We start from the raw sequence: 14,815 nt of genomic DNA on the forward strand, positions 1-14,815 counted from the left end.
CTTTTGGATGCACTCACTTTGCCTAAGCAGGTGGCGATTGTTAAATGTAGTGCGCATCGTAAGGTGACGGATGATGTTGGTCGTGGGAATGCGTTTGCGGATGAGACTGCTAAGGAGACTGCCCGGAACCTTAGCACGAGAATGTATGTGACGAGTTCGGTAAGGTGGCCTACAGAGACTGGCATGTGTGAGGATACCATCGAGTGTGTGAAAGCGATTCAGAATGAGGCCACCGAGACTGAAAAGATGAAGTGGAAAGAAAGTACGGGAAAGTTGGATGCGAATGGCTGTTGGATAGATTTGTCGGAGCATAAGAGATGGATGTTGCCAGACGCGTATGTGCTAGCTGTTGTGACGATGGCACATGGGTTAGCGCATATTAGTGCGAAAGGTATCTGCAAGTTGTTGTCCCCTGTATGGAAGAATGACGGTATTACTAAGTGTGCTGAGAGATTGGTCAAGAATTGTATGATATGTATGATGTATAATCCTGGAAAAGGAACCCCTACGCCTCCTGGCCATTTTGCTCCCCCTTCATGCCCCTTTGAAGTAATTCAGCTAGACTTCATCCATATGGAGCGATGCAATAACCTGAAATACGTTTTAGTGGTGGTTTGCGCATTCTCTCGATGGATTGAAGCCTACCCTCTCAAAGACAACACTGCTATGTCCACTGCGAAAATCCTACTGAAGGAATACTTTCCTCGGTATGGAATGCCACGGATTGTATGGTCTGATAACGGAAGTGAGTTTGTGGGGAGTGTGATGAAGAATGTGTGTAAGGGCCTTGGAATTACTCAAAAGTTCCATAGCGCCAATCTTCCTCAGTCAGCGGGTCTGGTTGAGGGGTATAATGGCACCCTTAAACTAAAGTTGGCGGAGATTCAGGCCACTACTGGTCTCTCATGGCCTGACGCTTTGCCTCTAGCTCTGTTGTCAACAAGGGCGACTGTACACACCCGAGTAGGGCTCAGTCCCTACGAAATAGTGTTTGGCCGTCCTGCGAATGTTTGGGGGGTCCCTAGACCAAGTGTGTTTTCAGACCTTGAATATCCAATTTTGATCGATTATCTACATGATCTGACTGCTAAACTGAGGTTAATTCACCAACAGGTCTTTGAAGCATTGCCGACACAGACGGAGGGTCCAGGCCACCAGCTCCAGCCCGGAGACTGGGTGGTGACGAGGAACTTCGGAAGAAAGCGCAACCTCGAGCCTCGTTTTACTGGACCCTACCAAGTCCTCCTTGCCACGAGAACTGCTGTCCGCCTGGAAGGCCGAAAACACTGGGTGCATGCCACCCATACTAAAAAGTTTCCTATACCTTTACCAGCGGACTCGTGGGTGAGGAAGGGCATTGCCTCGTCTGAAACTGAAGCATCGCAAACCTTTGTACCTTTCAGCGACGCTCAACTTGTCGGAGAATCCTCAGTGCAGCAGAAAGACATTGTTGAACATTTGCCATCACAAGATTCAAGATCTGAACAATTGACTGATCAACAGAACTCTGTTCCCTCATCAGATCCATTGTTTGACGAACAGACACGTCCTGGGAGAAACCGCTACTCTTTGCGATCTAATACCAAGGACAAATAAATTTTCGTTTCTATCCTTTGACATCTACGTTACCCCTTTTGCCACGATCAGTCTAAACACACGTACAACTGTGATTTTTGTAAATATTGAGTTTTTCCACATGTGTTTTTGCTTCCACAGCTGAGAGACTTTGTATATATTTGTGAATTAGAATACCTTACATCCAGGTGAACCGTAGGGCCGCGCGTGTACTCCCTTCTGGTTAGTAGGTCCAGACACTAGGTCAGAGACCGTCGGTTCCTGGGAGCTCCTGGGGATTGACTACTGCTACACAGAACGAAGTGCGTCAAGAAACGTTGCGGACGGTTTTAGGGGATGGCGTTTTCAAAGCTGATGGACTTGGAAAAAGCTCAGGCGCAAAGATTCAAACTGCAACAGATTACTCGTACCAAATGCTTTATGTTTCAGGTGTTCCTTCTGTTTCTAATCGTTTCCTCGTTATTGGCGGGTGGGGTGTATTATATGATACAGTACTTCCTACCTTCTGCCATACCTACTCCTACTTCTGAACCTCAAACTACCTCCACTATGTCCCCTCATTCCTTCCATATCCTACCCCAACATGAACAGGCTAGACGTGCAGAATTCAGAAATAATTCCTTCATTCAACTCCTTCATCAGCATCAGTTAGTGGTTAATACTACTAATTGTTGGGTGTGTGGGTTAATGCCACATACCACAGATAAGGGAATTCCGTATTTGGTCCTTCCTTATAGTTCCCAGGGTTCAGCTCGAGCATTACAAACAATGTTTCGAAGTGCACTAGATTCCTATCCCAATCGAGAGCCACGTCCTCCGCACTTTGGTCCCGGTCCGTACCACAAGCCTTTGGCTATAGCGATCGCTGATTTAGATAGGGATATCTATGAGCCGTCGCTCATCCCAGAGGAAGAGGTGCGAGCCTATAGGGATCTGAGTGAGGCTGAGTATAGTGCGCTCGTGGGTGAAAGACAGCTTAGAAGCTCGTCTCCAATATGGATCGTACCCCACCTCAGTAATTTCTGTCTAAAAGGTCGTGGCCGAAGATCGAGAGCATATCTTGGAGAAAGTGCTTGCTCCGAGACGTATGTCTTACCGATGCTCTCCACCCCTGTGTTTCTGGCTGCCAAGGGTACGTACTTTGTCTGCCATGATCGTGCGTATACATGGTTGCCCTCCGACTTTGCGGGCACATGTTATATTGCGAATTTGTTGCCTCCGACGTTTACCGTTGATGCAGACTATCACAAGACTAGAGTTGTGAGGGGCGTGATTAGCGAAGAGGACACTGCCGGTCAAGAGGCAGGAGACTTTTTCAAAGGTTTCTTTCCGTTTTGGGGGCCTATGGTCAATAGTAGGAACCTGAGACAGTTGACTCGAGTGGTGGAATCGACCGCTAATATCACTGCCAGTGCCCTTGGTAATATCACCGCAGAACTTCAGGCGGACAGGCTCATGACGTTACAAAACCGTATGGTTTTAGACGTTGTCTTAGCAGATCGAGGTGGAGTATGTAAGGTGATCCATTCGAGCTGCTGTATTTTCATTCCAGATAACGCTCCGACTGTCTATCAAGCCATCTCAAAGTTGCATAAGATCTCTGAGTCCATACACGTGGACGTAGGGGATTGGACGCTACTTGGGTGGTTGTGGGGCCTAATGTCGACTTGGGGTTGGAAAATTCTGATGATCATTGGGGTTGTTGCAGCATTTCTATTCACGTGTTGCCTTTGTGTGCAGTGTGGTCCTGCCTTATGTGGCCTCTGTGCTACAACGTGTATGAGACAGCCGCGTGTTACCAAAGCAGCTCAGTTGGATAGAATGATGCTGCAGCAGCATCTAGATGGTCTGATGAATATCGAGTATGATTCTGACTAGTGCTTGCCTACATGAGGGCAAAAGGAGCATCTGAGGTTCCGTGACCATTGTAAGTGGTGTTCTCGACTCGCACGAATATGGTCGAGTCTGGTATCTATGAACCGCAAATGACGAGTTTAGTGGGTGTACGCGTTTTCGCTGTGCTAGCCTAAACCGTTCGTTTGTTTCGTGGGTTTCTACATCCGAGCCCACGGGTTCCATCTTAGATACGGCATCCATTTTGTTTCTTGCCCTCAAGTAGCCAGCGAACGGACGCTGTCCGCTTCACGACCCTGGGATTCCCAAGACTCTTGCGGAAGACACTTTTCCTTTGAAAGTGTCTTTATGATGAGGGGGATGACACTGTAAGGCAGATGGCCCCGCTCGAGGCTCATCTTGCCGTGCCGCTCTATTGTCTCAGCCGTGCATCTCATTAGGCACGTCCCTTTGATGCCTGTAGCTCGTGTTTCCCGATACCACCCCTTTTACACCCTTTCCGATCTCCCCACTGTTTCTGTCTTCCTCTGCACCTGTTTTCCGTTCCTTCTTCGATCTGTTTACTGCCAATTGGAATGTACTAATGGTGGGAAGATATGTTTTACAGTTGGGAACCAACAAATGTTTCCGCACGTATGTTCCGGGCCCTGAATGCATCAAAGCAATCCCTCTTGGAGATTACGATGGGAACCGAGTTGTAAACCTTTGTGTACAATGTTAACCTATGAGAGAAATGTGTATAAAAGGAGCGACCTGCAGTAGCAATTTGAAGCAGACTCCTCGAACCTACACACGCTGTACTTCTTGTGACTCCTGTGTTCCCTGCAGTAATAAACCTTGAATCTTTGACGCCGAAGGAAGTGTCCCATGTCTCTGTCATTTGTACGCCGGAACAGGTTACCCACGAAGGTTTCAGGTGTTGTCCCCTGGCACCGCTGGGTCTTAGAATAACCCAGTCCTTCACCCCTTGATTTTGTCAATGCCAGTTCCAGCTAATATATTTCTTGCACATTAGCCCACTATTCAGCTTTCCTAGGAGGCGATAGAGCGATCCAAGCTGTGACAATACAAAGCCTAGCCAACACAATGATTATAGATAGCATTTGTTTCAGCTCAAGATCAGCTTCCGTTCTATAACCTAACACGATCTCCTTATAAGTAGCCAATACAAGATGTTGAGAGCTGAGGGACGCCTGGCCAGAATTCCCGCAGCATGGGGCACGCAGCAAACATATGCAAAATATCTGCCGCCAAGCAGCCACATTTAGGGCACTTCGTCTTTTCTGCCCCATTTAGCCCAGACCACTTTTTCATTCAATCAGGCATGCAGTATAACATGCATATAGTTTTGAATTGCTGCAATTTTAAATTGATGGAATGTACTGAGCCGTCAATAGTCTCTAAAGCAGCAAGAATTTCTAAGGGTAGAATTTCATCAGACAGAGCCGTCCTCCTCTTTTCAGCAAGACTTGGGCTATCCTTGGCCCTGTGTTGGCAAAGGCCTTGATAGATTATGTTAACCCCTTAAGCGCTGCCGTCAGCCAACGGTCGTTGCGAGCGCTACCTCCCCAGTGCTGCGCACGACCGTTGGCCGACGGGCCAGCGCTCGTTATTCGAACGTTCAGCACTGGGTGCTGAACGTTCGAAGCAGCTAAGGTGTTAATTAATGACTTCTTAGGTGCCTTGTGGAGGTAGGTGAGTCAATTGGAGCCTACCACAATCATTGTAAGCTTACAGCCAATCATAAAAAAGTCCCTAATCTGCAAGTATTTAAAAAGAAAAGTGATGGGGGAAATCAAGAGGCCTGGAGTCCCGAAAACAAGTGCAACCCATTAAGATCGTAAAGATGTCCTAGAAGCTCAACCCTGTAGTGGGACAGGCTCTACCACTTGGTCATGAAATATAGACGGAAACATTGGATTGTCCCACAGAGGTGTATCCAGGTGCATTAGCTGGAAGGTATATTAATTTCCCGCCATGTATATACTATGGGGCAGATTTACAAGCCCCTTGCTCCTCTTTTGCGCTGCCGTTGCGTCACTTTTGTGACGCGGCGGCGGCGCAAAAGATGCGCCATGGTGCGGGCTATTTACAACGTGACGTATCTGGGAGATGCGTCACGTTGTAAAGCCCTGCGCCTTAAGGAGGCGTTCCGGTGCAGGGGGAGGAGTTCCTGCGTAGGAACGCCTCCTAAAAGTGGCTGAGTGAAATCTACAAGATTTCACTCAGTCACTTTTAGGGCAATGCTACGTCAAAACCCTGCGCCTGCTTGAAGCAGGTGTAAGGCTTGACGCAGCATTAGTAGAATTGGCCCCCCAGAGCATTGCTGGAGCTGCGTCGCGCTTGCGACGCAACTCCAGCAATGCGACACCTTTTTTGCCCCATGGTGCGCCTCATTGTAAATGCGGCGCATCATGGGTGGCGGAGGCATGGCGCACAATTACTGGTGCATCCCTGCTAATTGGCAGGGATGCGCCAGTATTTGTAAATATGCCCCTATGTGCTTAATGAACTTGAATCTGACACCCTTACAATAATTGAGATGCCCAAGCCCAAACAAAATGTCTGCAGTCAGGACCTAGCACACAGCTATAGAAGAAGGCCATAGAGTCTGGATTGCCAGCTGACCGATTACAAAGATGTATGGCAAACACCACACAAAAATAAAGCATCAAGTCAGGGAGCTAAAGCCCCCCATGACTGTAAGGGAATTAGATAAACCATATCGCACATCTTGCCCACCTCTAGCACCAAATAATACGGCCAATTCCGCCTTCAAGCTGTTTAAAAAAATTGTTTGGGACCCGAAGGGGGATTGCATGAAATAAATATATGAATTTGGGAAGGACATTCATTTTAGTAATATTGCATTTGGCAGATAATGCTGATAAGAAGCCTGTTCCAAAGCTTTAGTTTCTTTATGACAGAGAGTATATGGGGCTCATAGTTTACCTTAGCAATTTGTGCCACCTGTGAGATCGGCTGGATGCCTAGATATGTGGCCGACATAGGCATCGGAACTTCTGGTTTGAAGTTAAGAAGAACTTGAGTTTTAGCTACATTGATACATAGCCAGTGATTGTTCCAAATTTGTTAGCTTCATCAAGAATAGAATCAAGGGCAGCTTTTGCATTAAAAGAGAAAATCGCAATGTGGTTGGCATATGCAGTGATTTTAAGTTCACATCCGCCAGAGATAATAGATCGAATATGACTATTCAAATGCAGGGAGCGCAGATATGTTTCCATGTATAGAGCAAATAATAAAGGAGACTCCTACCCGTTACCGAGATAGATCCGGGAAGGTATAAAGAATGTCCCCGCATAAACTAAGTGAGCTCTAGAATTACTGTATAATGACTTTACCCATTTACAGAAGTGACCACCAATACCGAAGACACCCATCGCTGCCCAAAGTCATTCCCAAACTACTCGATCAAGCACTTTCTCAGTGTCTCTGCTAGATCAAATGTAGCAACAGCACAATTGACATGACAGATAGTACCCCGCCTGGGTATAAAACCATGCTGCTGCTGTGAAACAAGATCAGACATAAGACAAGCAAGGTGAGCTGCTAAGATCTTTGTAAATATCAACATTGATAAGGGATATAGGATGATATGAGCCTCATTCTTCTGATGGTTAATTTTTCTTTAAAAAAATTAAGATACTAGTCATGTCCAAGAGCCAGACACTTCTCCACTAACCTCAATATACTGAATGACACTGAAAAAAAGAAGAACAATAATATCCCTAAAGGTTTTGTAAAATTCTAGTGGAATAGTGTCATCTCCTGCCGCCTTACCAGAAGGTAGCACAGATAGAGGTTCCGCAATTCCACTAGGGGTAATGTCTTCCTGGAGGGCAGAAGCATGTATCTCCCCAAAAGCAGGCAATCACCAGCCCTGAAGATGTCACTGAATCCCCATTGCATGGAAAGTTTCAGGCTGGTTATCAAGATCCTAATGAAAAGCTAAAAATTGCTCTGCAATTGCCTGTGGATGGGTGCATACCAGACTATCATTTAGGTATGGGCGGAAAATCCGTTCCGCTCGCGGATTTTGCGGATTTTCGGGAAATTCGCAATCCGCGAGATTCGCGAATCTCCCGCAAAATCCGCAAATCCGCGAGCAGCGGATTTTGCTCGCACTGCTCGCACTGTTCGCGTGAGTTCGCGCCCCGCGAATAAGTGCAAAATTGCAGAAATACGATCTTAGCAAAACTGAAAGTAACTACTTACCAGGTTCAAAAGTTCAGGCTCATCATTAGTAGCCATTTCCTGTAGTGCTTCCTGAGGGGCCCCTCCAGAGTTCAGTTGCCAGTTGAAACTATTATGTGACCCTGCTCTGAACCTCAGAATAGTTACACATATGCCACAAAGGTCCTGAATTACAGCTAAGGGAGACAAGCAGGAGCCAGGCTGGAAGTTAAAATCCATTAATCAGCCCCTAATTCATTATTGTCAGTTGGGGCAGGGCAGGTGTTGTAACTAATTTTGCAACAATGAAAGCACTTAGCAAGTGCAAAAGATCACTAATCAGGGCGCACTAAGGAAGCAGGTGCCAGCTAAAAAAATATTCTGTGACACATTAATCAGCCCCAAATTAATTCAGGTCACTTGAGGCAGGGAAGGTGTGCTTTGCTTTGCCGAAAATAATGTACACTGGACAACCAGAGGGTGTGGTGATGAAACAGAGGGTGGCATGGGTGGGCCAGAGGGTGGCATGAGTAGTCAGAGAGTGGCAGTGGTGACAGAGAGTGGCAGTGATGAAGAAGAGTGTCCCAAACAGGCTGGACACGTAGAAACAACAAGTTCGCAAAACTTGCGACCCGACAGGTAAGTTCGCAAATTGCGAAATTGTAAAAACCCTCGCGAACTGGCAGAAACACGGGCGAACACAAAAAAAAAAAATCCGCAAATTTGCGGGAATTCGCGGATTTTGCGGATTGCGAGTTCGCAAATCCGCAAAATTCGCGAACGCGAGATCCGCAAAATTCGCCCATGCTTACTATCATTACCTTTGATAGAGGGGATAAGGCTTTTAGGGCCAGATGTAGGTAAGTATATTTTACCGACTCATAAATACCGAATTTTACCGATTCGGTATTTATGAATCGGTAAAATTGAAGGAGGGAGATTTAGGTAAATTCGGTAATTGAATTACCGAATCTGTAAAAATCGGTATTTACCGAATCGGTAAATACCGATTTGGTAATGCCCATTGATTCCTATGGGCCTTGAAGCCCATAGGAATCAATGGGCATTACCGAATCGGTATTTACCGATTCGGTAAATACCGAATCCTGCAAGGGTGCAGGGGGTGTCACTTTGACACCCTCTAGCACCCCAAATACAGGTATGTGTGCCATGTGGCACACAGACATGCCCTAAGGGCATGTCTGTCTGTCACATGGCATAGGTGTGCATGCACACAAGTGCATGCACACCTGGATTCGGTATTTTACCACCCAATTGGATTGGGTGGTAAAATACCGAATCTGTAAGGCCTTTGGGACTCAGAAGAGTCCCACCTACATCTGGCAGTTACCGAATCAGTAAAAATACAGATTCTGTATTTTACTGATTCGGTAAATTTACTGAATCGGTAAAATTGGCCACCTACATCACAAATACCCATTTACCGGTCGGTAAATGGCCTCCTACATCTGGCCCCTAGACTTCCTATCCAAGATTTGGTGCGCAAGGACAAGTCCTGCCGGCTCTCCATAATCATATTGAAGGGTCCGATTCCTACTGAAGCTGGCCACAGCCTTCTCTTTTAGTGCCCGCCCCAAGATCGATCGTTTTTCTATCAAAGTAAGCTATAATGACAGTTGATGAGACCCCCCATTGTGATTTCACAGGCATGTATGAGTTCCATTGGAGTGATTGACTGACACACTATTTTGGTTGTCTTTATTTTTACTAAAAAACACTGCAGTGTGGTGACCATAATAAAAGCCTTCATTCCATACCACACCACTGGTGGAGAAGGCTTTTGACATACATTCAATACACTCCCAATTTGAAAGTAAGTGGTGAGGAAAAGAGAACTAAGGCCACTGAGTCCTTGCTGTCTGTAGATTAAAAAAAGTAATATAGGGTTGTGATCAGAAGTGACCTAAGCGCACACTTCTATACCAGCAGCTTCTAGTAAATTGCCACTGACGATAGCCATATCGATCCCGGAATAATGTTGATGTGGGGATGAATAATAAGTGTATCCCAACTTTGATGGATATAGTGCCCTCCATACATTGCTCAAACGATGCAGACAAATAACTTCAAGAATAGAAGCCCTTGTTTTCACCATCCGAGGAGAGGAATGATGATTAGTGGAATCTATACTCTAGTCAAGACTCAGTTAAAATCACCCATGATCAAAAGCTCACCAGACCAATCCAATAGCTCTAGAGATAGCTAGTCCAAGATGCCTGGGTCATCCACATTCGCACATACATTGTGCAAAACACATTTTTTTCGCCATGCATTAATAGCTGAGCAATCACCCACCTACCTCTGGAATCCACAGCATTTTTAATATCTTAAATTCTAAATTTATATCAACCAAAATGGCTACTCCCGAATGGAAACAGGCTGGGATGTACATGCAATAATGTTGTAACGGAGATGATTTAACAGCGATCGGTCCTTGTAGGCTAGATGAGTCTCAGTTAGAGATACTAAGTGAGGCTTATACATTTTAATCTCTTCACAATCTAATTTGTGTGTGCTGGATAAATTTAAACCAGAGACAATCCAGCACATACATTTTAACCTAGCCATTTGAAAAACCCAATGTCATCAGCTTGAAAAAACATCCCACAGCTTTACAGTGCAACCAAACAAGTATCAAATCGTGAAATGACAACTGAACACTCTAACTTACGTTTTCCCCCACAAAACCCACTCTACTCCTGCTTCCTCAACCACAAGAGAGACTCCCCTGAATCTGGCAAAACAAATCATTACTATCCCAAGGCTGTCGATGGGCTAGACAGCTCAGAGAGCCTCTCCGCTGTGCGCTCCACAACCTCCTGTCAGCTGCTGCGCCACTCAAGATTAAAAAGAAAATGACCCACTCCCTGGGGCCTTAGTAAGTCACTCCTCTAGCAGGGTACACTATCCGCCAGGTGAGGGTTCAATGGCATGAGCACTGTACCCCTGCAGTGTCTAAGGTCATACTTATATAGTAGGTAGTTCAGCCCTAGAACCTGGGTTGAATCCCCCTAGGCACAATATTTGACCCTATGAAAAGGGGTTAATGTCAATTAATATGAAATGTAAAGAATCACAGTAGTCAAGATCCATAATCCACGAATTTGATGTAATGGACTTCTTTTCAATCAGCCATTGTCTTAGTTTAATACCAATCATCATTCAATCATCATTTCAAATGCGGTCCAATGCATTTCGGGCATTGCACCCTTCGTCGGGGAATGTTCTACAATTAAACAAAATATGTCATGATGTAGTGAGGAAACCAACTCCTAATATCCTTAACAATACATAAACAATTTCAAACATAGTGACCACTCATAGGTGTGAGGAACAATGGTAACTATTCCTTAGTGAGATACGTATGTGACCCACGATGTGCTCAAGATTCAAATGTGCATGATAGTTATAAACGACTCTCAGAAGAAAGTGCTCAATTAGCTGTCTCCGTGTGACATAAGTTTAAATAGTATGCATCAATCGATTTTGGAAAAATAGTCACTGCAGTGTGTTTAAAACATTGATATATGACGCTTTATGCTAGTGGACCATTAGTACAATAACTTTTCTTTAGTTAAATTAACCTAAATGGCCATACTACCAGACATTGTAACATTTTAAGAGCAGCAAAGACACAATGAGTATATGGTCTGGGAGTTGGCCATTACGAACTCCACAGCTCCATAATGGCTTTACTGAAACCTGGGAAGTTTGGTACCAAACTTCTAATCACTTAAACCCACAATGATGCCTGTGTGGGATTTAATGTAAAATGCATTCAGAGGTCACCTTAGAGATGCCCTCTGAAAAATTACCAGCCCTGTTGTGGTTGAATGGCCGTCCACCATTTGCCACCACCAGACATGTTTCTGGACCCCTGGGTAGAGAGCCTCTACTCTTTGGGTCCAGAAACAAAGCACATTCCGGGCAGTGGTGTCATGCCTCCTCCTCCAGGATAGGCTGGCCCACAAAAGGGAAGCTTCAAAGGGCTGCTGCCTTTGTAAGCTGTCCCTGCCTTTTGCTGCCCTCAGCAACTAGTTCCTACCGGTTCTGGCAAAGAAACACATGAGAGGGTCCCTAAAAATAATACTTTGAGAGGGACGAAACCAGGGAAAACACAATAATACACCACAAAACACTTCCCCACTTAACTTTTCAAATTCCGGTAATCATCTTAAATAACATGCCCCACAGACTCATAATTAAGATTTTTTTATTATCAAAAATTATGTCATACAAAATATTTTTTCTTCTTTTTTATATAAATGTCACATGTGCATATTCAAAGATTATTGCAAATAAATACATAAATATAGTACATTGAATAAGAGAGAGCCCCATGAACATGATGAAGAACCATGCATAAGCTGTACATGTCCCCATAGTAAAAAACAAAAATGTAATAAACCCCCACAAAACACAATGCAGTTATACAATAGACTTAAAAATGACACACATATAAAATGACATACAATGTACAAAATTAGAAAAAATAAGGCACAATGTACAAACACAAAAGAAATGCGCCGACGCGCGTTTTGGAAGAACCATGTACTTAAACATCCTTCATAAGGGTGCTGGATTCATATTTTAATCAGTGGTCAAACAATGTAACTAATGCACTCAACCCAATTATGTATGGCGTACCTACTGGTTCCGGCCCCTACTTTGGGGAGGAGAATCCGGCGGGAAGAGAGGTGTGTCCACCTTTGCCAGCTTTGCCAATCCCACCCCTCAGGTGGGGGAGGCAAGTTGAAGCACACATCTCAGGCCCCTCCATCTTGAAGATGAGGGGACCTAGCCAATCAGGGAGAGGCTCATGCCCCCCTCCCACTGTAGAGTGGCATAATACCCACCCCAAGGAAGGGGGTCCTGACTGCACACCCCTTAAACGCCCCTAAATTTAGTATTTAGGCAACCCTGAACCTTGCCTACTCGGAGTCATGGAATAAAGAAGACGGACCGAAGAGCTGTGCTGACCCAGGAAAAAGAGGACATCAACTGCTTTGGCCCCAGCCCTAACAGCCTGACTACAGCTGAAACCCAGGTATGTCCAGCAGCAAATAGCCCATCAGAGCGCAGAGGACCTGCCCTGCACTCACCGTCAAGGCTGTCTCCACGGCCCAAGTTTGAATGGAGCAACACCACGAGGAGGTCTCCGCAGCAACCCTGACCTGAGTCGCGGGGTGGGTGGGCAGGCACACGGACAGCGGGAGGGGGGAGGTAACGGCAAGAAAGGCACTCACCTGGACTTCCTCCGGCGGCGGTCGGCCGTGGAATGACCAAATGAAACCTCGCCAAGCAAAAAAATAAACCCCGCCCACCGCCGCACTGACGTAGGCAAAAGGGAAAAATTCTACGGAACGCCCACGAGTCGCCTCGCAGAATAACGGACCCCTCTCTCTTCCAATGGCTAGCCTCCATTTATGGAGCTAGCCAATGGAAGACAGAGGCGGAACTGAGGCCACACTGTTTCTAACATTAGATTTCGCCTGTGTCGAAAAGCTGCTCAGTGCGCAGCTTTCGACAAGGCGAAACCTAAAAAGAGACTGTTAGGGATTATCTAATTTAGCCTCTCGTACACCTCTGGGGATCCCTTGGACTCTGTGCACACTATACCTTCCTTTGATATAGTATACACAGAACCAGCTTCCTTCACACAAGCGTTCCCATGCAAGCAACCACCCAAGGTTTCTGACACTAAACCCAGTTTACAAAAAAAAAAGTAGATAGGGCTTAGGGTCAGAAAACTGCGCCCCTTTTCAAGTAGGCACAAGGAAGGAGAGATGCTTTCATTTCTCCTTCCTTTTCAGACTTAGTACGTGTGCTGCACTACACAACACACATACAAAGATGGAAAATGGTTTAAGTCAGTCTATGCATAGTTTTTTGTACTGGAACGGTACCCTGCCAGTACAAAACCTATGCTAGACGCATGGAAACACCCTTGCACCATGGCGCAAAGGTGTCTCTGTGGCGCACAGCAGCTGATTTCAGTGCCGGTGCTAGGGAAAGGGGAGGACAGTGCCATATTTCAGTAAACTTGGCGCTCTCCTACTCTCTCCTTTTCATGCAGCACAACATTTGTGACTGCTGCACTGCGCTGCATGAATAAGTGTTAACGCTGCCCAAAGTTGTCACATTTGTAAAAGGGATGCTTCCAAACCACAAGAGAAGGAAGCAGACATGCCATTGTTTGGGAAGAGCCCGAGGGAGATTTCCTTTTCTGGCAACAACAAGGCGTACTGTTCTTCTCTATTGCTTTACAGGGATGTGGAGGGTATTCTAGAAGGGAGACAGTGATAAAAATAGTTGAGGAAAGAAAAATGTTTATCTAACAAGCATTGGTAATGCAGCGGTTTCACCTATGTAATTAATAAAGAGCTGTTTTCATCAATCATTGTCCGGGAGAAGGAAAGAGCGTCCTGACAGATAACACAGGCGTGGAGTAAATTTGGCGCAGTGGCCAGAGCTGCTTATTCAAGAGCTGGGGATTCTAGTTTGCGTCTCGGCAGAGCAGTGCAAACATCATATAATTCTATGGAAATCACTTCGGGCCAGATGTGCGACCATTTTGCATGTGCAAACTCGTTCGCAAAATGATTTGCGCATGCAAAAATGGCTATATACAATATACTAAAGGCAATCGCAATTGCCCAAATTGAGCTGCGAGCGAATACCGACTCGCAAAAAAGGAAACGCTTTTTGCATTACTAAAATTGCGAGTCGCAAATTGCAACACGCAAATTTGCATGTACTGAGCAGTCGCATTGCGACTCAGCGCAAAAAGGAACATTTGCTCATTAAATTTACCACTAAGCAGAAACAGGTGGTAATCAGGAACAACCTATAAAAACAGACCTCAAATGCATCACAAACCTTTCCACAATGGCTGCCCTGTAAGTGTTAGCGAGGAGGAGGCGGATAATGGCCGCATTGCAGAGGAGGAGAAGACAGGAGAGGATATTCAGAGTCAGGCTGACATTGTTGGATAAGACAAAGGAGGACATTTATGAGCAGTACAGGCTTAGTAGCAGGGTCATACTAGACCTCATTGACACCTTGAAGCCACGACTTGAGAGCACAACCTTCAGCAGCAATGCAATTCCCACACATATACAAGTCTTGTGCTCTCTCCACCTCTTGGCCACTAGTAGTTACCAGGATG

The sequence above is a fragment of the Lissotriton vulgaris genome, chromosome 9, assembly GCF_964263255.1.
Source record: "Lissotriton vulgaris chromosome 9, aLisVul1.2, whole genome shotgun sequence".
NCBI classification, from domain to species: domain Eukaryota; kingdom Metazoa; phylum Chordata; class Amphibia; order Caudata; family Salamandridae; genus Lissotriton; species Lissotriton vulgaris.